Source organism: Chlorocebus sabaeus, chromosome 4 (genome assembly GCF_047675955.1).
Source record: "Chlorocebus sabaeus isolate Y175 chromosome 4, mChlSab1.0.hap1, whole genome shotgun sequence".
Taxonomy (NCBI): Eukaryota; Metazoa; Chordata; class Mammalia; order Primates; family Cercopithecidae; genus Chlorocebus; species Chlorocebus sabaeus.
The window spans coordinates 38,141,272-38,165,303 of record NC_132907.1 but is presented as its reverse complement, the minus strand read 5'-3'; the positions used below and the strand labels follow the sequence as shown (position 1 = coordinate 38,165,303).

At 44.2% G+C, this 24,032-nt stretch overlaps 1 protein-coding gene across 7 annotated transcripts in view; it reads left to right on the top strand.

The window, feature by feature from the left end:
• The first annotated feature begins 14,860 nt into the window (after positions 1 to 14,860).
• The window catches only part of GPBP1 (GC-rich promoter binding protein 1), an 87,956-nt gene continuing 78,784 nt past the window's right edge, over positions 14,861 to 24,032 (top strand). For 3 of the 7 annotated variants that reach the window (XM_007973133.3, XM_007973117.3, XM_007973080.3), the window contains exons 1-2: positions 14,861 to 15,013; positions 16,255 to 17,208. The gene's annotated coding sequence lies outside the window, so the exon portion shown is untranslated. Of the gene's footprint in view, positions 15,117 to 16,254; positions 17,224 to 24,032 lie in introns of those variants that run through there. The other 4 variants (XM_073014757.1, XM_007973087.3, XM_007973107.3 and 1 more) reach the window with 3 other exon arrangements.

Genomic DNA, 24,032 nt, shown 5'->3' with positions numbered 1-24,032 from the left:
GCACGCCACTATGCCTGGCTGATTTTTGTATTTTTAGTAAAGACTGGGTTTCACCATGTTGGCCAGTCTGGTCTCTAACCACTGGCCTCAAGTGATCCGCCCACCTCAGCCTCCCAAAATACTGGGATTACAGGCATTAGCCACCGCACCCAGCCAGCTAGACTCTTTTGATAACCTTGTAAGCAGTCTCCCAGATTCCAGCCTCAATTTTTTTCAATTCATCCTCCAATTTATTTCCAGAGTATTTTTATTAAATGTAAATCTGATCATGTCACTTTTCCATCTAAATTAACCAAAGGCATCTATCTGGGCACGGTGGCTCACGCCTGTAATCCCAGCACTTTGGGAGGCCAAGGCAGGCAGATCACCTGAGGTCAGGAGTTCGAGACCATCTTGGTCAACATGGTGAAACCCCGTCTCTACTAAAAATACAAAAATTAGCTGGGTGCAGTGGTGGGCACCTATAATCCCAGCTACTCAGGAGGCTGAGGCAGGAGAATTGCTTGAACCCAGGAGACAGAGGTTGCAGTGAGCCGAGATTGTGCCATTGCTCTCCAGCCTGGGCAATAAGAGCAAAACTCCTTCTCAAAAAAAAAAAAAAAAAAAAATTAATTTAATAATAATAAAAAAAATAAAGGCAGACCAGGGTTGGTGGCTCCTGCCTAAAATCCTACCACTTTGGGAGGCCAAGGCAGGCAGATCACCTGAATTCAGGAGTTCAAGACCACTAGATAATATGGTGAAACCCCGTCTCTACTAAAAATACAAAAATTAGCTGGGCATGGTGGCACACACCTGTAATCCCAGCAACTCGGGAGGCTGAGGCAGGAGAATCGCTTGAACCCGGGAGGTGGAGGTTGCAGTGAGCTGAGATCAGGCCACTGAACTCCAGCCTGGGCGATAGAGTGAGACTCTGCCTCAAAAAAGAAAAAAAATAATTAATTAACCAAAGGCTCCTTCTCTTATATAGAAAAAAGTCAAAATTACTTCTAATAGCATAAAGATCCATTATGCTATAGTCTCACCCACTCTGTTTTACCTTCCTATCTTTTATCCCCATCCATGTTGTAAGCTATTACTGATTGTGTCTCTCCTGTGTTCTTTCTCTCTGCGTTCAACCTCTTATTGCTGTTCTCTCTTCCAAATTTTTCCATTGTATGTTACTGGAATCTTAATTTCCTGGGCCATTACGAAGGGAAGACTCAAGAGTGGAACTTTTTTGAGCCAATGATCAGCATTAATTCAGCATAAAGATCAGGTGCGGTGGCTGATGCCTGTAATCCCAGCACTTTGGGAGGCAGAAGTGGGTGGATCACTTGAGGTTGGGAGTTCAAGACCAGCCTGATCAACACGGAGAAACCCCATCTCTACTAAATATACAAAATTAGCCAGGTGTGGTGGCACATGCCTGTATTCCTAGCTACTCGGGAGGCTGAGGCAGGAGAATCACTTGAACCCGAAGGCGGAGGTTGCAGTGAGCTGAGATCACGCCATTGCACTCCAGCCTGGGCAACAAGAGTGAAACTTTGTCTCAGATACATAAATAAATATTCAGCATACAGGTCTCTCAGCAGAAAAAAAAAAAAAAAAAAAATCTCAGCAGATTCCAACGTTGACTCCCAGGTGACATGAAACCCTATCCTTCCCTGAATTATTAGCATACATAAGTTATCTATCTCCAAATAAGACAACTGGAGGCAAAGGGGAAACCTCCTAAATTGACTGAGGTTAACGCTAGATAGGGCTTATTGTGAAAATTTCACTGAGTTTCATTTCTTGCCAACTTGAGTTTGTGGTTTGAGATTCACACTACGTGTCTCCATAGATACAGAAAAAAAAAGGTGTTTTTTCTGTTTTCTCACTCAACATTGACTAAAAACTTCTGTGACCTCTGATCATCAGGAAGTGTGTGGGGATTTCTCCCTACCAACAACCAATCAGTTCTGTGGTGGAATCTTCAGGGGACACCAGCATCCTTCAATTCAATTCGGATGCTATCTACCTGGTTGTTTTATCTGTGCTTCTGACTTCCTGGCTGGCTATAAATCTGAGTCCCCATGGCTCTCTCCTTGAGTTTGATTAATTTGCCAGAGTAGTTCACAGAACTCAGGGAAACACTTATGTTTACTGGTTTATTATAAAGGATATTACATGGGAATCAGTAACAGGGAAGAAGCTTCAGGGTCCTCTTTGTACATACCACCCTCCAGGAGCCTCTATATGTTAAGCTGTCCAGAAGCTTTTCAAAACTTGTCCTTTTGGATAAAACAAATAAAAACAGACAAACAAACAACAAAAAAAACCCTTGTCTTTTGGGTTTTTATGGAGGCCTCACTACATAGGCAATAATTAAATCATTGACTTTCGGGCCAGGTGCAGTGGCTCACGCCTGTAATCCCAGCACTTTGGAAGGTCGAGGCGGACAGATCATCTGAGGTTGGGAGTTCAAGACCAGTCTGACCAATGTAAAAAGTAAAGTGGAGGTTCCTCTTCAAAGTCTTTCCTCCCCATCTAATTAGGAATAAATAGTAACTTCTCTTAGAAGAAAAATTTATTCAAAGACCTGTGCTAACATTCTTAGATATGTGCTAACTGTAATAAAGACATCAATGTACTTTATGTTCTTAGCTCCCACAATTTAGCCTAAATATTTGCCCCGGCATGCTTATACTGGTCCAAGCAAGCATTAGGTCATAGCCTGTTTCTCTTCCTTATTTGAAGGTGTTTTTACCTTTCTCAGCATTCCACAAGTTACTTCCTCCTTCCTTTGTTCTCCTCTGCCTTTGCCTCTTTTAAAAAGTTCTTGGTGGCGGGCGCCTGTAGTTCCAATTACTCGGGAGGCTGAGGCAGGAGAATGGCGTGAACCCGGAAGGCGGAGCTTGCAGTGAGGCAAGATGGCGCCACTGTACTCCAGCCTGGGTGATAGAGCGAGACTCCATCTCGGAAAAAAAAAAAAAGAAAAAAAAAAGTTCTAAATTGCTAGCCAATCAGGACAAATACAGAATGTAAGGTCCCGTTCCAGCCAATGGAAACTGGACACAGCAGTAGGGTGAACACATCAGGTTATAAATGACTCTGTCTCCTTTGTTGGATGTACTCTTGTGGCAAAACTGCTGGAGAGTGTACCCTTTCTGCAGAAAGTGAAAAATGGCCTTGCTGAGGAAATTATATTTATGTTCAAGTGCTATTTCTTTACGGCACCAGGGAACAAGCATTTCTAACACCAACATGGAGAAACCCCGTCTCTACTAAAAATACAAAATTAGCCAGGCGTGGTAGTGCACGCCTGTAATCCCAGTTACTCGGGAGGCTGAAGCAGGAGAATCGCTTGAATTCACCAGGTGGAGGTTGTGGTAAGCCGAGATCAGGCCATTGCACTCCAGCCTGGGCAACAAGGGCGAAACTCCGTCTCATTGCTTTGGTGATCAACTTGACCTCTAGCCTCCCTGGAGGTTGGTGGGTGAGGCTGGAAAATCTCAACCTGGAGGTTGGTGGGTGAGGCTGGAAAATCTCAACCTTCTAATCACAAGATTGGTTCTCCAGGCAACCAACCCTATCCTAAGGCTATCCAGGAATCCCTAGCCATCAGTCAATGTACTAGCATACAAAAAGACACTTACCAGTTTAGAGATGTCAAGGATTTTAAGAGTTGCATGCCAGGAAGCTGGGACAAGACCAAATATGTATTTCATAATATCACAATGTCCCAAACTGAACTCATGATTTCCATCTTCCATCTAACTTGTTTTTGGGCCTCAGTTAACTCAGGGAATGCCATTAACAGCCACCCAAGTGCCTAAATTAGAAACTGGGTGTCATCGCTGACTCTTTTTTCTGCCTTGTCTTCACAAACATTGAAACATCACATTTTCTGAGTTTTATATCCTATTCTTTAATCTGTTTATGTTGCTCCACCACTCTCTGCTCATTCATTTATTCACTCATTCAATTCCCCATGAAACTTAGAGTGCAGTGGGTGAGGCAGATATTAAATAATCTTATTTTTAAATTTTTTTTAATTTTTTTTTTTTTTGCGGCAGAGCTTCCTCTTGTTGCCCAGGCTGGAGTGTAATGGCTCAATCTGCCTCCCAGGTTCAAGCAATTCTCCTGCCTCAGTCTCCTGAGTAGCTGGGATTACAGGCACCCACAACCACACCCAGCTATATTTTGTATTTTTAGTAGAGACAGGGTTTCATCATGTTGGCCAGGCTGGTCTCTACTGGCCTCCGGTTATCCGCCCGCCTCGGCCTCCCAAAGTGTTGGGATTACAGGCGTGAGCCACTGCGCTAGGCGAAAAAAAAATTTTTTTTTGAGACAGGGTCTCGCTATGTTGACCAAGCTGGTCTCTACTCCTGGCCTCGAGCAATCCTCCCGCCATGACCTCCCAAAGTGCTGGGTTACAGGCGTGAACCACCATGCCCAGCTAAATAAACTTATAAATTATTAATACCTTTAATTTATAATTATTAATACCTTTAAATTGTAATTATGCAATAAGGGAGAGTAGGGAAACTAGGTAGGTAGTCAGTACAGCTGTCTATAAAAGTAACATTTAGGCTGAGACTTAAAAGCTTGTAAGAGCTGGTAATAGAAAGTGGGAGAGCACACGTGTTCCAGGCAGAAGAAACAGTTTGCGTAATGATTTTCATCAGGGAGAATCATGGTGTGTGGGAGAAACCCAAAGGAGGCCAGCGAAGTCCCAGCCACCATCATCTTTCTCCTACTTTACCGCAATAGGTTCATAGCTTCTTTATCTTCCTGTAGCCTCATTTTCCTTATCTCTTTTTCACGGGATCACAAGAAGACTCTTTTGAAAGCATGAATCCAATCATGCCTCTCTCCTGCTTAAAAGACTTTCCAAAGCCTCCAGGATAAACATCTAATCTTCCTAGCACAGTGCTGAGGCCCTTGTGATGCAATCTCAACCCTCTCTGGGTTCCCAGCAGCCTGGGTGGTAACAGTCATTTCTCTTTGCATCTTTGGAAATGCCTCGATGTGACTTTTTTTTTTTTTTTTTTGACAGAGTCTCATTCTGTCGCCCAGGCTGGAGTGCAGTGGCATGATCTTGGCTCACTGTAACCTCCACCTCCTGGGTTCAAGTGATTCTCCTGACTCAGCCTCCAGAGTAGCTGGACTTACAGGAGTGTGTCACCATGCCCAGCTAATTTTTGTATTTTAGTGGAGATGGGTTTTTACCATGTTGGCCAGGTTGGTCTCCAACTCCTGACCTCAGGTGATCTGCCTGCCTTGGCCTCCCAAAGTGCTGGCATTTCAGGTGTGAGCCACTGCGCCTGGCCCCTTTGTGGCTTATTTTCATCCTTGTGCTTTTCTAGTTGTGCAACAGCATCTACCTGGAAGGCCACTGCCTCCTGGAATTCTGTCCAATTTGCCAGACTCAGCTTTTAAAGCTTTTTCTTGAAAAGCCATCCCTCAGCACCGTGTACATGCTTCTAACTTAGCACCCAGCAAAACGTTTTGAAATGTTTTCACTTGACAAATATTGAATGGCTACTATTGCTAGGTACTATAGGGTAGAGCAGTAAGTGTAGATATTATGTCAGTTTTATCCCTCAGATGGTAGGAATTTGGAGGCAGGAACTATATCCTAATCATTTCTGTATCTGCAACAGATAGCACAGCAACAGCACTTAATATGAAATAAATCTGAATTGAGCTAGGGTTCAAGCCTAGGTCTGTCTAACTCCAAAGCCCATGCTCTTTCCACTGCTATGTGAAAACCAGATGAATCTAAGTCTATTAAAGTGAAAATAATAGCATTCTTAAGATAAACGGTAGGGTAGCATGGATCATATCTAATTTATTAAGTGGTGGGTCGCTTGAGCCCAGGAGTTTGAGACCAACCTGGGCAATATGGTGAAACCCAGTCTTTATAAAAAATACAAAAATCACTCACAGCCTGGGCAAGAGTGAGACCCTGTCTCAAAAGAATAATAATAATAATAATAAAGTTTAATTTTGAAGTAGAGTAGGACCTTACTTCTAACATATACTTTTGCTTGCTTTTTTTTTTTTTTTTTTTTTTGTTGAGACAGAGTCTTGCTTTGTCACCCAAGCCGGAGTGCAGAGGCATGATTTCCACTCACTGCAGCTTCCTTGACCTCCAAAAGTTCAAGCAATCCTGCCTCTGTCCCCCAAGTAGCTGGGACTACAGGCATAGGCCACCACGCTATGTTAATTTTTGTATTTTGTGTAAAGACAGGGTTTCGCCATATTGCCCAGGCTGGTCTCGAACTCCTGAGCTGAAGCCATCCACCAGCCTCGGCCTCCCAAAGTGCTGGGATTACAGGCCTGAGCCACCACTCCTGGACTGGAGTTTTTAAAAAGCTGATTAGTGTGAAAACAGGTCCTAGTTTCACTAAAGCTGAAGTGATCTATGACTACTCTAGTTGTGAAATTTAAAAGCTCAATACTAGACACCAAAATGAGAAGTCTTTTTAAAAAAATGTTTCTTAGAATAGAGATGGTATCTTATTATGTTGCCCAGCTGGTCTCAAACTCCTAGGCTCAAGGGATTCTCCTGCCTCAGCCTCCCAAAGTGCTGGGATTACAGGTGTGAGCCACCCTGCCCAGCCCAAATGAGAAATCTTTAGTTTTACTTCTATCTCCATTTCCTTTGATTGGCTTTTGACCATGTCATTTAGCTTATCTGCATCCCTATATGCTCATTAGACAATTAGACTCAATGTTATGAGAAATATTAGTTCATTCAAGTAGAGTGTTTGGGAGGGTTGCCACTTTGTTACACTGGGAAACTACAGATTCAATCAAGTTTTCGAAAAATGTGATGGATTTCCTTTCCTAAAATGGGTAACCAGATTTAAAAGTGGAGGATGCTATGCAAAAATGAACTTGGAAACAAACCTAAGAGGATAAATAATAGGGAAATTCCACCACCTGTGTTTGCCCTTCTCTTCGACCATTCATTGGCCATACTTCATTCCTTTCACTCCAGAGCATATTAGACAGGAACAGGAAGTTGGGTTTGCAGCATGTTACCATATCTAGAGGACATAACAAACAGAATACTCCTAACCACGGTCCCATCTGTTCATTGTACATAGAATCAGGAAGGAGCAAAGTAGCCCAGCGCTGGACTGGGTTCCTTCTTGTGTCACCCAGTCTTTGACAAGGTTGCAGAGAGTTGTAGTTGCAGGGAGTCAACTACACTTCCAGGGTTCCCTATATTCTTTTCCATTTCTAGAGACACAGGATACAACCTATTGAAACAGATCACTCTTTTGAAACACTACAAAATACATTCTTCACCTTACCTACAAGAATTTACATGTTTACATTCTTGCTGTAGGTTTAAAATAATAAATGCCATTTATAGAGGCAGCATTTTGAAAGTCACTTATTAGAAAGAAAAATTTAAAAATTTTGCTGTTAATTGTGATCATGTTGTGTGTTCTTGCATACCTCCTAGTACAGAGGGAGAGGCAGAGAGGTGGAAGTGCCAATTAGGGAAACTGGGCCACCCATAACTGGAGCAGGGAGGAATACTTGTCAACCCATGCATCTCTTTGGATTAAGAAGCATGTAGTAAGTCTGGGTGTGGTGAGTCACGCCTTTAATCCTAGGATTTTGGGAGGCTGAGGCAGGAGGATTACTTGAGCTCAGGAGTTTGAGACCAGTCTGGGCAACAAAACCCTGTCTCTACAAAAATATATAACTAACTAACTAAATAAATAAATAAAATTAAATTAAAGGAAGCATGTAGTAAATTCTCCAGCAGTTAATATAAAAACTCCTAAAGGGATGGATGCAGTGGCTCACACCTATTATCCAAGCCCTTTGGGAGGCCAAGGCAGGAGGACAGCATGAGGCCAGGAGTTCCAGACCAGCCTGGGTAACAGAGAGAGACCTACATCTCTAAAAGAAAGTAAGAATTTGGCCAGACATGGTGGCTCATGACTGTAATTCCAGCACTTTGGGAGGCTGAGGTAGGTGGATTGCTTGAGCTCAGGAGTTTGAGACCAGCATGGGAAATATGGAAAAACTCATCTCTACCAAAAATACAAAAAAAATTTGCTGAGTGTGGTGGCATGTGCCTGTAGGCCCAGATAATCAGGAGACTGAGATAGGAGGATCCCTTGAGCCTGGGAGGTGATGATTGCAGTGAGCTGAGATCACAACACTGCACTCCAGCCTGGGCAACAGAGTAAGACCCTATCTCAAAATAATAAATAAATAAAAATAAAAAGTAAGATAAAAATTTCAAAACTAAGCAGAACATGGTGACATCAATCCCTCAGCCCCCACCTGTTTTTGTTTGTTTGTTTTTTGTGTATTTTTAGACAAAGTCTCCCTCTGTAAACCAGACTGGAGTGCAGTGGCATGATCTCGGTTCCCTGAAACCTCCGCCTCCTGGGTTCGAGAGATTCTCCTGCCTCAGCCTGAGTAGCTGGGATTACAGGTGCACGCCACCATGCCCAGCTAATTTTTGTATTTTTATTAGAGACTGAGTTTCACCATGTTGGTCAGGCTGGTCTCGAATTCCTGACTTTGTGATCTGCTCACCTCAGGCTCCCAAAGTGCTGGGATTACAGGCATGAGCCGCCATGCCCTGCCATAGCTTTTTTTCTTAAAATTTTTCTTAAATTTTTTTTTTCTTTTATAATTAGAAAAGTAGGCTGGGCACGGTGACTCACGCCTGTAATCCCAGCAATTTGATAGGACGTGGTGGGTGGATCACCTGAGGTCAGGAGTTCGAGACCAGCCTGGCCAACACGGTGAAACCCGGTCTTTACCGAAAATACAAAAATTAGCCGGGCGTAGTGGTAGAGGCCTGTAATCCCCGCTACTCAGGAGTCTGAGGCAGAAGAATCGCTTGAATCCAGGAGGCAGAGGTTGCAGTGAGCTGAGATCCTGCCCCTGTACTCCAGCCTGGGTGACAGAAAGACTCCATCTCAAAGAAAAGTAATATATGCTCCTAGCAAGTATGAAGAATTAAGATCCTCTATTTGTCTGCCACGTAGAAATAAACATTGTTATTTTGTTTCTAGTCTGTCAAAACTTTTCATTTGATTATACTTTTTTATTTGACAAAAATGGGATATTACATATACATTTTTGTAATCTGCCTCTCATTTTCCTTTTCTTTTTTCTTTTTTTGAGACTGAGTCTCACTCTGTCACCCAGGCCGGAGTGCAGTGGCTCAATCTTGGCTCACTGCAACCTCTGCCTCCCGGGTTTAAGCTATTCTCCTCCCTCAGCCTCCTGAGTAGCTGGTATTACAGGTGCACACCACCTCACCTGGTTAATTTTTGTATTTTCAGTAGAGATGTTCACTATATTGGTTAGGCTGGTCTCGAACTCCTGACCTTGTGATCCGCCTGCCTTGGCCTCCCAAAGTGCCGGGATTACAGGCATGAGCCACGGCGCCCAGCCCATTTTTCTTAACAGTATGCTGTGAGCATCTTTTCATGTGACCATCTTTTAATAAATATCATTGTTAATGGTTTCATATTCCACTCTATGATTGTAATATAATTTACTTTGTCAATTTCTTTATTATAGACATGTAGGTTGTTTCTCTTTTTTTATGTGCGGTTTTCTTTTTTTTTTTTTTTTTTTAAGGCTAGTCAAGTGAAGCACTGGGAGTGGAGAAGGAACAAAGAAATCTGTAACCAGTTGTCATCAATTAGTTGAAAACATCACTGCATTTGGACCAGCCTATTTTTTTTTTTTTTTTTTTTTTTTTTGAGACGGAGTCTCGCTCTGTCTCCCAGACTGGAGTGCAGTGGCATGATCTTGGCTCACTGCAACCTCCTCCTCCCAGGTTCACGCCATTCTCCTGCCTCAACCTCCTGAGTAGCTGGGACTACAAGCGCCCGCCACCATGCCCAGCTAATTTTTTATATTTTCAGTAGAGACGGGGTTTCACCGTGTTAGCCAGGATGGTTTCGATCTCCTGACCTTGTGATCCGCCCGCCTCGGCCTCCCAAAGTGCTGGGATTACAGGCGTCAGTCACCATGCCAGGCCTTTTGGGCCAGCCTATGTTTTTGTGGGGGATTTTAAACAAGTTATCAATGAACAGCTTCATAAATTGTTGGATACCTCTCCTATTATTATTATTTAAACACACCACTGCACTCGGACCAACCTATTTTTTGTGCGGAGTTTTAAACAAGTTATCAATGAACAGCTTCATAAATTGTTGGACACCTTTCCTATTATTATTATTATCTATTTTTCTTTGAGATGGAGACTTGCTCTGTCACCCAGGCTGGAGTGCAGCGGCGTGATCTCGACTCACTGCAACCTCTGCTGCCTGGGTTCAAGCGATTTGATTCACCTTCCTCAGCCTCCCAAGTAGCTGGGATTACAGGCGCCCACCACCACGCCTGGTTAATTTTTGTAGTTTAATTTATTTTTATGTTGTTTGTTTATTTATTTATGTTTGTTTGTTTTTTGAAACAGAGTCTTGCTCTTGTTGCCCAGGCTGGAGGGCAATGGCTTGATCTCGGCTCACTGCAACCTCCACCTCCAGGGTTCAAGCGATTCTCCTGCCTCAGCCTACCGAGCAGCTGGGATGACAGGTGCCCACCACCACACCTGGCTAATTTTTTGTATTTTTAGTAGAGACGGGGTTTCACCATGTTGGCCAAGCTGGTCTTGAACTCCTGACCTAAGGTGATGCACCAGGCTCAGCCTCCCAAAGTGCTGGTATTACAGGCGTGAGCCCCCGCCCGTGCCCTAATTTTTGTAGTTTTAGTAGAGATAGGGTTTCACCATCTTGGTCAGGCTGGTCTCCAACTCCCGACCTCGTGATCCACCTGCCTTGGCCTCCCAAAGTGCTGGGATCACAGGCGTGAGCCACCGCTCCTGGCCTCCTATTATTTTATTAAAATAAATTCTAAGACATAAAATAACTGCTTAAAGGGTATCTTAAAGGCTTTTACATTTTTATGAAAGCCAAACTATCTTCCAGAAAGGCTTGCACATATCAAGAGTTTCATTCTTGATATGGTTAATGCAAATAAATGCCTATTCCTTATATCCTTTTTCTTTTCTTTTTTTTTTTTTGAGTCAGTGTTTCACTCCTGTTGCCCAGGCTAGAGTGCAGCAGCCCAGTCTCAGCTCACTGCAACCTTCACCTCCTGGGTTCAAGCGATTCTCCTGCCTCAACCTCCGGAGTAGCTGGGATTACAGGCACCCGCCACCACGCCTGGCTAATTTTGTATTTTCAGTAGAGATGGGGTTTCACCATGCTGGTCAGGCTGGTCTCGAACTTCTGACCTCAAATGATTCACTCACCTCAGCCTCCCCAAAGTGTTAGGATTACAGGTGTGAGCCACTACACCCGGCCGATTCCTTATATCCTCATCTAGGTTTTTGGTCTTTTAAAATCTTTGTCAGTCTGCTATGTGAAACTGGTAAATCACTGTTAATTTTATTTTCAGTTTTTCCGATTTCTAGTGAGGTGGGACATTTTTTCATATAATTATTAAATCCCCCCATATGTTATGTATGTATACACACACACACGACTAGCTTGTTCATGCCCTCGACTTTTATTTATTTATTTATTTATTTTATTTGAGACAGAGGCTTGCTCTGCTGCCCAGGCTGGAGTGCAGTGACATGATCTCGGCTCACTGCAACCTTCCCCTTCGCTTCTCAGGTTCAAGCACTTCTCCTGCCTCAGCCTCCCAAGTATCTGGGATTACAGGCACCCACCTCCATGCCCAGCTAATTTTTTGTATTTCTTTTTTTTTCCTCTGTCACCCAGGCTGGAGTGCAATTCCAGGTTGGAGTGCAATGGCGTGATTTCAGCTCACTGCAACCTCCATCTTCTGGGTTCAAGTGATTCTCCTGTGTCAGCCTCCCAAGTAGCTAGGATTATAGGCGCTCACCACCAAGCCTGGTGAATTTTGTATTTTTAGTAGAGACAGGGTTTCGCCAATGTTATGCAGGCTGGTCTCGAACTCCTGACCTCAGGTGATCCATCTGCCTAGGCCTCTCAAAGTGCTGGGATTACAGGCATGAGACACCGCATCTGACCTAATTTTCTGTATTTTTAGTAGAGCCGGGGTTTCACCATGTTGGCCAGGTTGGTCTCAAACTCCTGACCTCAAGTGATCCGCCCGCCTCAGTCTCCCAAAGTGCTGGGATTACAGGCGTACACCACCAAGCCCAGCTATTTTTTGTATTTTTAGTAGCGATGGGGTTTCACCATGTTGGTCAAGCTGGTTTTGAACTCCTCACTTCAGGTGATGTGCCCGCCTCGGCCTCCCAAAGTGCTGGGACTAGAGGCCTGAGCCAGAGCCACCCGCGCCCGGCCTTATTTATTTGAAATGGAGTTTCTGTTGCCCAGGCTGGAGTGCAGTGGCGCGATCTCGGCTCACCGCAAGGTCCGCCTCCCGGGTTCACGCCTTTCTCCCGCCTCAGTCTTTCGAGTAGCTGGGACCACAGACCCCGCCACCACGCCCCGCTAATTTTTTTTGGATTTTTAGTAGGGAGGGGGTTTCACCGTGTTAAACAGGATGGTCTCGATCTCCTGACCTCATGATCCGCCCACCTCGGCCTCCCAAAGTGCTGGGATTACAGGTGTGAGCCACCGCACCCGGGTGATTTTTAATTTTTTTGAGACAGGGTCTCACGCTGTCGCCCAGGCTTGAGTGCAGTGGCACGATCTTGGCTCGCTGCAACTTCTCCCTCCTGGGTTCAAGCGATTCTCATACCTCACCCTCCCTAGTAGCTGGTACTAGGGATGCCCGCCACCACGCCCAGCTAATATTTGTATTTTTAGTAGAGAGGGGGTTTCTGCTGTGTTCATCCAACATCAGGTGATCCTCCAGCCTCAGCCTCCTGAAGTGTTGGGATTACAAGCATGAGTCACAACAGTCGGTCCGCCCTTAACTTTTTAAAAGAGTGGGTGTTATCTTTTTCTTAATAATTTGTAGAGCTCTTTATATTTTATTATGCAAATAAAACATACGCTAAAGATAGTAACCGAATATATATAAATATCAACTTGCTTGTAATTACAATTGTTTCTCTGTTTCACTACTAGTTCTTCGACTTTATAGTGTCTTCTGTCACATGAAAGGCCCACATTGTGTTTCCAAGTTATCAGTTTTATCTTTTTTTTGTTTCCTTTACTTTTTCTTGGTTTGATATCATGCTTACAAATAAAAGCACGAGCAGGTCCTCTCCCAATACATAAGTCGCTTATACGGAAACAACGTGGTGTAGAGAAAACAAAGTGGATCAAGCCCCTAATAGACTTGTTTAAATGTGGTATGCAGCCAAGTCGTGGTGCCCAACTTCCATATTCCGTACTGTTAAACACGTCAATCTCAACCTGTTTCCTTATCTGCAAAATGAGCAAAATAGTACCCACCCCAGAGGGTGATACCAGCATTAAAATGCCTGGCAAGGGCAAGGCATCCAGCAAGTGTTAATTCCCTTTCCTTTGCCCCGCAGAGGGGCATTATTAATTGCTCAAAGTGGCCAATTCCCGATAAAGATTAAAACAAAAGGTTGGCGACGGTAAATTTTGGTGAGTTTACACTCCACCCGTTTTTCAGGTATCTTTTAGAAACATTCCATTCAACTAAAAACCCAATAATGCATATACAAGTACCATAAAATTTCTACGTTATGAAGTCCTTGAGGCTTAGGGGTGGGCGAAAAGCCAAATATTTTTATTTTCCAGACATTCCCTTTTTGAGACCTCCCCCCACCCTCCCTCTAAACAAATGTGACTTTTTCCCCTGGAATGCCAATCTCCCAGGTGTTAAAGTGAGGCCACGGTTATAAGGCGAAAAGGTGTCACAATTAGATAAACGACTGTGAACACCATAATACTGATTTTTTAAAATCTCGAATGGGCTCTGTGGTTCTGATACTCTGACTGTTGGAATAATTCACCTACTGCAAATTTAGTAGAAAGAAAAATAATTAGCACAATTATATCTAGTAGCCATTTCTACCCTCTGAGAGTCTGGTCTTGGCTCCCAGCACGTCTGCTTTCCTCCGCCGTAGGGCTCCCGTGTGCTCCTCTCACGCCCAACACAGTCCGCGTTCGCACGCCACGGTGGAGCATCCCCTCAGCCCGCCCTATCGCTCCGGCGCCGGCTCGGCAGACGTTCCGCCTGCGCAGGGCTGGGTATAGGCGCCGTGTGAGCGCCGCTTCACCCAGGCCCGAGCGCGAAGCCCGAGCGGGGTACCCGGCGAAAGGCGCGCGCCGCGGCGTCTTCCGCAGCTTGAAGCTCTGAGAAGCTGCGGCGCGGCTTCGGGAGCTTAGATGTGGGGAAGACGCCGCGCCGCGCGCCACTCGAGCCTGCGCGGCCGCCTCCCGGCGCAGCACTCCTCTCTCGCCCTCCCCGCGGCCCCAACAGCCCGGACTCCGAAGCAGCCCAGGGCGGGGGGGAGTGCGGGAGGAGGGGCGCCTCACAGAGCGGCGGGGAATTCCCCCTTCCACCGAACGTTCCCGATTGTTCACCGTCCTCACGTCAGCAGCAGGGGGTAATCCCCGACTCCAGCTGCTCCTGACGTCACCGTGTGGAGCCACCGCCCCCCGCGCGCCCCTGCTGCGGGGCCTCCTCAAAGCCCCGCCCCCAGGATTAGCCACGCCTTCTTCCCCCTCCCCCCAGGCGCCCGACGTAGAGGGCGGAGCTTTTTTGACCGCGGCGTGAGCGGTTGCTTGGGCCAGAAGGTTCTCTGGTGGAGGCGCTCTTCCTGGTGTCCCGCCCAGTAGGTTCGTTCGCACCGTTTCTTCCACACCCTTTCTCCCTCCTTCTCCTCGCCCCGCCTTCCCCTCTTCTCAACCCCTCTAGTTCCTTCCCCGCCTCGCCACTGTCCACGATCTCGCGAGACTTGGCCCAGAACATTGCGGATCGGGTCGGCGCCATTTTGGGACTGAGACTGGTTGTGGGGGAGGGAAAAGCGGCAAAAGGGGATTATTCAAAGTACCGAAAACCTTCTCCCGGGATCAGGCGCGTCGACACCCCCAGGCCAGGGGCACCTCTGGTGGGGCAGAAGGTAACACTGTCCTCTAGGCTCCACGCTCGAGTCCGGGGGAGAAGGGGAGTGCCCGTGTCCGTGTTGGGGTTTGAGGGGTCGGGAGCGGCGTTGGCGGCGCGAGGTGAGAGGCTGCCCGCGGACGGAGGGGCGGCGGGGAGCAAGGAGTAAGAGGGGAGGGAGGCGCCGATAGGCCCCTGTAGCTATTGACTCGGCCTAGGTGGAGCGGAGGTGGCGGTTGTGAGGAGGGGGTGGGTGGTTTAGCCCCGGCAGCTTGGTTGGGGGGTGTTTGCCGTTTGGCGGAGGCTGGGAGCGGGTCCGACGCCTTCCGTGCTCGGCCTTCCCCCGGCCTCTCGCACACGCCCGCCTGCTTTTGCACCACTATCCCTCTCAGGGCTGAGGGAGTCGAGGCCGATTTGTGGCCTTCGGCGGTTTCTTCAGCAGCGTCTCAGCTTTCCCCGCCTCTCCCAGGTCCGTGGCACTTGCCGTGGACTGGGGCGAAGGCTACTTTGTTCCTCCGAGTCTTGTGGGGTCTGAGGGGACATGTGCTTTTTTGGGAGAGAACCATTCTTCCTGTGGTTTACGAAAAGGGCCCTGTCCCTTCCACCCCCTCAGTTTTGGGAGAAAGCTGTTTTCTTAATTCGAGGAAGTGGAAACCTACACCTTCTAGCCCTCTGCTCCCTCAGAAGTGGGGAAGTCTCCTCGGGAGAATTTAAGGAGCGGGTTTGCCCTACTTCTAGTTCACCTTTCTGGCCTTACTGGGGCAATATGCTTCCTCTGGTAGACGTTCTAATTTGGAGGGAGCCTCCTTTTCTTTACATTTATTATTCTGTGAGTTACATTTGCTAATGCTCCGTGGCAACACACCTGTCTTCGCTTTCCTTGGTACATCGAAGAGGGTTGGAGAAGATCTTTTGTAAGATTAAGTGACGGTTTCATAGTTTCAAATGTATTCAAGAAGTATAAGAAGGTTTGCTTATATAATTCCCCAATATTGGATCTGCACCCCTTCCCAGGTGAAATTTGCCCTTGCCCTCCATGATACCGTCACCTACCGTTTTTATCTCCCTCTACTCCGATGTGTTTTTCATTCAGTAGACTTTTATCGGGTGCTTGCTTGGGTAAAGCCCTTTTCCAGGCTCCTGTAAGGTTATACAGAAGTGATTTTCTCTCCAGAGGTTGACTTTTTAAGTTGGGGATTGATTTTTTTTTTAGTTCAAAATCAAAACTCAGTATATAATTTTTTTTTATAACTTTTACAGGTGAATGAATTACTCAGATATGAAGATCATCTTCTAGGTTTTGTGTAGAAGGCCCCGGATATTTTAAGTGGCCATTTTGGATTTACAATGTTTTTGGATAATTTTGCCCCAGAAGTTTATTAAAATTGGCAAGAATCGTCTATGAAGTGAATTGATAGTAGTGAACAATTCAGCAAGCTACTTAAAAAGAGACCCAGGCAGCATTTCTTCAGTATTTTGGTTCAAACGGATTATATAACTGGTTACAGTATTTCAGCTGGTGGTAATTTTTGCCTTCCCCCTCCCCCACCCCGTTGTTGGGGTTCTTCAGCCGAAACTGAGTGACGTTGATTTGTGTACTGAGTAGTTTCAGCAGTTTCAAATGACTGAGTAGTGCTGAAGGTTCATGGCAGTTTATTTTTACCTTTATTGAAAGTTTTAGGAATTTTTGACTTCAGCTCTTTCATGTTACAATGGGACACTTTTTCTAAATGAAGACATTGAAAGAATACCGAATTTTTTTCCTTTTATCTTTTATTTACGTAGAAATTTAAGATGTTGCAGTTTCCCGGCAGCATGGTAGTGTTGAGATAGCTATGTGTGTCTCTGTATATGCTGATATTTAGGAATGCTCTTCAGATGTGAAATTTTCTTTTTGCTTTTGCTTTTTGGCTCGTAAATTGGATATTTCATCTGGAGTGGACAAGTACAACAGTGGCAAGTACATGGAATAATAAAGAAGACTTTGATCTTAAATCTAAAGAACTTGGCTAATTCGGGAGATAGCCATATGAAAACTTTAAAACAGAAGTATGGGTAGCTGACTTGAAGTAACTCTATGTCAAATAGTCATAGGTTAAGTATCTTCAAAGAACTTCGATATTATTTCAGAGGATACAAAATAAAAATACAAACTGGAAAACAAAGATTACAAAGAAAAAACCAACACCTTCCTGTGCAGTCCTGTTGGAATTTGTAAGTACTTTTATGGTGAGCAAATCAAATGTTCATTTGTAAACTGTAATGGGAGTCGAGTTTATCCTATGTTATTCTTGGAAGCCTTTCAGTTTCTTGCAGTAATAGTGCTTGGTTTCAGTTTCCTTGACAGTCTGAAAACAGCTATTAACCATTGTCTGAGTAAACTGAAATTCAGAAAAAACCTTTAAAGCTTAGGAATTTTTCAGATTCAAACAGTCCTAAGCTACAGGTTTTTGTGTTTTTTTAAGTATAAAGCTAAATTCGTCTGGCTAGTATGTATTGCCTTAGGCTTTGAGGATTCATTCATAGGGGTAGAAAGGTAGGAAAAAATGCAACAAATAATTCACCACGTGCCGCCTTAGCCAGTTTGCATTCTAAATGCATGTGCCTTGATAGCCAGTTTACTTTTCAAATGTGAGTTTAGACTGCATTCGAACTGCAGTTTAGTGTTGCATTTGGGGTTACATAGTTTGGTTATATTACAGGTAGCAGTTTTTAATGTATTTCATGAACTAGCTTGTTTTAAGGCATAACTGTTCCTAACATATTAATCCGTTATAGAAATTAAGTTTTTGAAATAGTTTTGTTGAAATGGTTTTGTATTTCAGATTATTTCTTAATTAACACTTTACTTTCAAAAAAGGAGGGTATTACCAGGACCAGCAGCTCAAAGGAACTGAGCAAGCTGAATTAAGAACCTTTAAGTAACTTAAGAGAATATGAGTATACATTTTTTTTCACTCGATGTTATGCTGGCCTAAGTTTATAAACAAAGCTTTTTTTAAAAAAAATGTTGTGAATATTAATTGCTATAATAGAAATTGTTTTGACAGGTGGGAGAGTTGTCTTTTAATGTTTGTATTTTTCAGGATTAAATGGTGTTTCTAGTTACCATTAGTTACTACGTTTAATTTTTCAGTGAATCACAGGCATTTAGTGTTTTTTAAAGAGATACACTAAAATTTAATTTTTTTCCTCTTTGACTACTGACAAAATTTAATTTTTAGGCAATTAATATTAGTGAACACATGAGTATAACTCAAATTAGAGGGTTATTTCCATGGTCTTTCTGAGACGAAAGACTGTAATTTTTTTTTTTTTTTTTTTTTTGAGACCGAGTTTTGCTCTTGTTGCCAAGGATGGAGTGCAATGGCATGGTCTTGGCTCACCACAGCCTCTGCCTCCCAGGTTCAAGCGATTCTCCTGCCTCAGCCTCCCAAGTAGCTGGGATTATTCTGACACTACTGCTTAGGGATAACAATATCAGTAACGGCAATTTAGAAGCCCGCCACCAGGCTCGACTAATTTTTTGTTTTTGTTTTTGTTTTAATAGAGACGGGTTTTCACCATGTTGGTCAGGCTGGCCTCGAACCCCTGACCTTCGGTGATCCTTGTGCCTTGGCCTCCCAAAGTGCTGGGATTACGTACGGGCCTGAGCCCACCACGTGCCAGGCCGAAATTGTAATTTTTGAACCCTTTACCAGAATGGCCTAACCTAATAACTTGTCAGTTGCTTATTTTGAACGAATTTTTTTTTTTTGCTTAAACTGTTGAATCCTGCTAGTCCCCATGGAGCAAAAGTGGTAGTAAAAAATACAGTTTTTTTTTCCTCTGAAATTGATATTAGAGAGTTCAGTAATTCCTTTTGTCATAGTGGATTAGGTTATATGTGTTTTAGGTCAGACCTGTGTGGTAGTTCTGATTGTCTACCTTGATTTGTAAAATTGGTGAGAACATTCCACACCTTTTCACTTGGGAGAGCCTGTATTTTGTTCATTCCTCAATTCAGTGACTTCTCAAGTTACTTAAGAATATACATCTTAAATATGATTAAGAAGTTGAACTGGAGTCAGACGATCATTATTCCTAGAAAACTGTATAATATTTATTCGTGATTTTTTTTTCTTTTTTTTTTTTTTTTTTTTTTGAGACAGGCTTGCTCTGTTGTGTGCCCAGGCTGGAGTGCAGTGGCGCAATCTCAGCTCACTGCAACCTCCGCTCCTGGGTTCAAGCGATTCTACCTCAGCCTCCCAAGTAGCTTGGATTACAGGCGCCCACCACCACGCCCGGCTAATTTTTTGTATTTTTAGTAGGGACAGGGTTTCACCATGTTGGTCAGGCTGGCCTTGAACTCCTGCTGGAATTACAGGCATGAACCACTGCGTCTAGCCTTGTTTTCTTCTAAATTACCGTTACTGGTATTGTTACCCCTAAGCAGTAGTGTCAGAATGAAGATTACTTCAGAGATCAGAGTTTTTAACAGTTAACTTTAATCTGTGAGTAGTCTAACATTTGTGAACTTAGCTTACAGCAGTTCTTCAAGGACAGATTTACTTGAACATTTTGACAGATATTTTCAGCATTTTATTTTCTGGAGATTGAAATAAGTAATTCCACCCGTTGGTAATTGGAACTATTGCTGGACTGATGATTTTCCCCAGAAGTTACACCACTTTTCCTTTTCTTTCTTACTCTTTATATTTTCCTTTTTTCTCTCTTTGTAAACTGTAGTTCTAAAAATAATAATCATAGTGGCTAACATTTATAGATGATGATGGTGTCATATGTTTTGCTGTGTAATTTATGTGGCATATTTTAGTTAATTCTTAATCCCGTAAGGAAAGTACTATTATAGTCACTGTGGTACTGATGAGAAAATTAGGATTTAGGGAGGCTGAGACTGGGAGAAAGTTACTTTGTTAGAATTGTAATCTTGACCAAATAACTGTTCAAGCAGTCTGACTCCAGAGCACATACTCAGCACTATGCCATACTTACACTGCTTTCTTGGGGATTTTACTTTACTAATTCATTTATTTGAACATTATCTTTGATATTTTTGTTTTTCTTTTCATGTACTGCTTCTCTCTGGTTGATGTCGATTACAGACTACTAATGGAGTTTGGTAATAAACTAAGAGATACTACTGTTTTGCTATTTGCTAGTAACTATTTGGGTGATATCTTTGGTTAGCTAAAATTAAATTGTGTGTGTGTGTTTGAGACAGGGTCTTGCTCTCTCACCCGGATTGGAGTGTAATGGCGGGATTGTAGCTCAGGCAACCTCGAACTCCTGGGGTCAAGGGTTCCTCCTGTCTTGGCCTCCCAAAGTGCTGGTATTATAGGCGTGAGCCACAAGTGCCTGGCCTTGTTGTATTTTTTCTTTCACCCGTAACCTCTTTCCACAGGCATGGAGCTAAATGCATAGCTTTGTTTTACCTAGTCTCCTTTTTTTTTTTGTTTTTTGGGTATTTTTGAGACAGAGTTTTGTACTTATTGCCCAGGCTTGAGTGCAATGGCATGAACTCGGCTCACTGCAACCTCTGCCTCCCCAGTTTAAACGATTCTCCTGCCTCAGCCTCCTGAGTAGCTGGGATAACAGGCATGTGCCACCAGGCCTGGCTGATACTGTATTTTTAGAAGACAGGATTTCACCATGTTGGTCAGACTGTTCTCGAACTCCTGACCTCAGATGTCTGCTCGCCTCCCCCTCCCAAAGTGCTAGGATTATGGGTGTGAGCCACAGGGCCCAGCCCCTTGTCTTTGTTTTTGAATTAAAATAGTTACATGGATTTTTATGGTAGAAACTGCTGATACATTAAAATTGAGGAAGGGAGAAGAGTAATGGAGAAAGAACAGAAAGAGTGAACAGAAAAAAAAATGGGGAGAGTTTCAAGAAAGGGATAATTGAGGAGGACTTCTAATCTGAAAGTAAAATAAGCAAGTGAGGATAGATCTTAAAACCAGACCAGATTATTTAACTTCTTTTTTTTTTTGAGATAGAGTCTTGCTGTCACCCAGGCTGGAATGCACTGGCACAATCTCCGCTCGCTGTGACATCCGCATCCCGGGTTCAAGTGATTCTTATGCCTCAGCCTCCCGAGTAGCTGGGATTACAGGTCCCCACCGCAATGTCCAGCTAATTTTTTGTATTTTTAGTAGAGATGGGGTTTCGTCATGTTGGCCAGTCTGGTCTCGAACTCCTGACCTCAGGTGATCACCTGCCTCAGCCTCGGGAAGTGGTGGGATTATAGGCGTGAGCCACTGCACCTGGTCAGATTATTTAACTTTGTTTAACCAAACCATCTTTTTTGTTTCTTTTTTGATAAAAATGTTTAGGTAACAATATTCAGATCTATCAATGTTTAGGTAACAGTTTAGATCCAGGTAAGGTGGTGATGTAGAAAAAGGGTCAAGGCTGAGACTTTGGAAGGGAACTTGGTTTAGGTTATGGAATATCTAGAAAAATGCCTGTGTGACTGTATGTTCACCTAACTTTTTTTGGCCATAGTTTCTTCATTAAACTGATGGAAATGTGTATGGAGGGTTTTTGTAAATTGTGAAGTGCAATACAGATGTAAAGATTTTTTTTTTTTTTTGTTTTTGTTTTGAGACAGTCTCGCTCTGTCGCTCATGCTGGAATGCAATGGCGCAGTCTCAGCTCACTGCAATCTCCGCTTCCTGGGTCCAAGCGATTCTCCTGCCTCAGCCTCTCAAGTAGCTGGGATTAAGGTGCCCATCACCATGCCCAGCTAATTTTTGTGTTTTTTTTTGGAGATGGGGTTTCCCTATGTTGGTTAGGCTGGTCTGCAAGGCTCCTGACCTCAGGTGATCCACCTACCTCGACAGAAATTTAAATATGGCTTTAAAGTATAATTTGAAAACTGAATTAAGAATTAAAGGGGGCAGGGCGCAGTGTCTCATGCCTGTAATCCCAACAGTTTGGGAGGCCAAGGCAGGAGGAACATTTGAGACTGGGAGTTCGAGACTAGCCTGGGAAACGTAACAAGACTCTACAAAACATAAAAAAAATTAGCCAGGCATGGTGACATGCGCCTGTAGTCCCAGCTACTTGGGAGGCTGAGGCGGGAGGACTGCTTGAGCCTAGGAGGTTGAGACGCCGGAGAGCCGTGATTACACCACTGCACTCCAACCTGGGTGGCAGAGTGACACCCTGTCTCTTAAATGAATAAGAAGAGGCCAGGCGCCTCAGTGTTTTTCGTCGCCACTGCACTCCAGCCCGGGGCGACAGAACAAGACTATCTCAAAAAAACAAAAACAAAAACAAAACCTCTAATATATAAAATACTGTTTAAAAAAGGGGTGAGGGGGCAGAGCATGGTAGCTCATGCCTGTTATCCTAACACTTTGGGAGCCTGAGGCACAAGGCTCGCTGGAGCCCAGGAGTTTGAAACCAGCCTAGGGAACATAAAGAAAAAAAAAAAGGGGGGGGGGAGTTGGGGGCGGCCAGGGAATACATCTCTTTTCAAAATCCTGACCTCAGGTGATCCACCCACCTTGGCCTCCCAAAGTGCTGGAATTACAGATGTGAGCCACCATGCCAGGCCAAGACGGTGGTTTCTGAGAATTCTCCGAAATTGATACTTTTGTGGGCATTTCAGTGCATTTTTCTGGAAAGTAGGTCCATTACCTTCAACAGAAATGTTGAAAAACAAAATGTTCGTTGTTACTGGTAAACTGTTTTGTGGTTGTGACTCTGTATTTCAGTTTTACCTGCTTGCTTTTCCCATTTTGTCAGCCGTCCCACCCATCAGAACAGTTAACAGATTTGCTGTATAACCCTGCAAATAATTGCTAGTTTCTGCATCTTTCTATGTACAAGATATGTCATTTAGTTTCTTGTTCTTTAGTTATTCTTTTGTTCACAGCTTGGTGGGTGCAGTGTTTTTGGTCTTTCCATTTTCTTCCCTTTAATTATTTTATTTTTTGAGATGGAGTCTCCCTCTTGCCCAGGCTGGAGTGTGGTGGCATGATTCCGTCTCACTGCAACCTCTGCCTCCCGAGTTCAAGCGCTTCTTCTGCCTCAGCGTCCCTAGTAGCTGAGATTAGAGGCAACTGCCATCAGGCCTGGCCAAGTTTTGTATTTTTATAGAGATGGGGTTTCACCATGTTGGCCAGGCTGGTCTTGAACTCCTGACCTGAAGCTGTCTGCCTGCCTCAGCCTCCCAAAGTGCTGGGATTACAGCCATGAGCCTCTGTGCCTGGCCTTTTTTTTTTTTTTTTGGGGGGTGAGATGGAGTCTCACACTGTTGCCCAGGCTAGGGTGCAGTGGCTCGATCTTGGCTCACTGCAACCTCCAACTCCCAGGTTCGAGCGATTCTTCTGCCTCAGCCTCCCGAGTAGGTGGGATTACAGGTGCCCGGCACCATACCCAGCTGATTTTTGTGTTTTTAGTAGAGACGAGGTTTTACCATGTTGGCCAGGCTGGTCTCAAACCCCTGACCTTGTGATCCACCCTCCTTGGCCTCCCACAGTGCTGGGATTACAGGCGTGAGTCACCGCATCCGGCTTCTTCTTTTTAATTCTTATTTTTGATACGGGGTGTGTGGACTTAAGTTTTAATTTCTCATATGAAAATCTCTAGCAGAACTGCCCGGGCCATGTGAATTGTGTGCCTTCCCACTAGCAATGGATGTTGTTATCACCAGCACTCCTTAAAATTTGTTTTGGCAACCACCTTGGGCCTTTTTTATTTTTATTTTTTTTTTTATGACAAGAGTTTTGCTCTTGTTACGCAGGCTGGAATGCAATGGCACGATCTCAGCTCACCGCAGCCTCCACCTACCAGGTTCAAGTGATTCTTCTGTCTCAGCGTCTGAGTAGCTCAGATTACAGGCACATGCCACCATGCATGGCTAATTTTTGTATTTTTAGTAGAAACGGAGTTTCATCATATTGGTCAGGCTGGTCTGGGACTCCTGACCTCAGGTGATCCGCCCACCTCAGCATCCCAAAGTGTTTGAATTACAGGCATGAGCCACTACGCCCGGCTGGTTATGTCTTTTAAATTTTAACCATTGT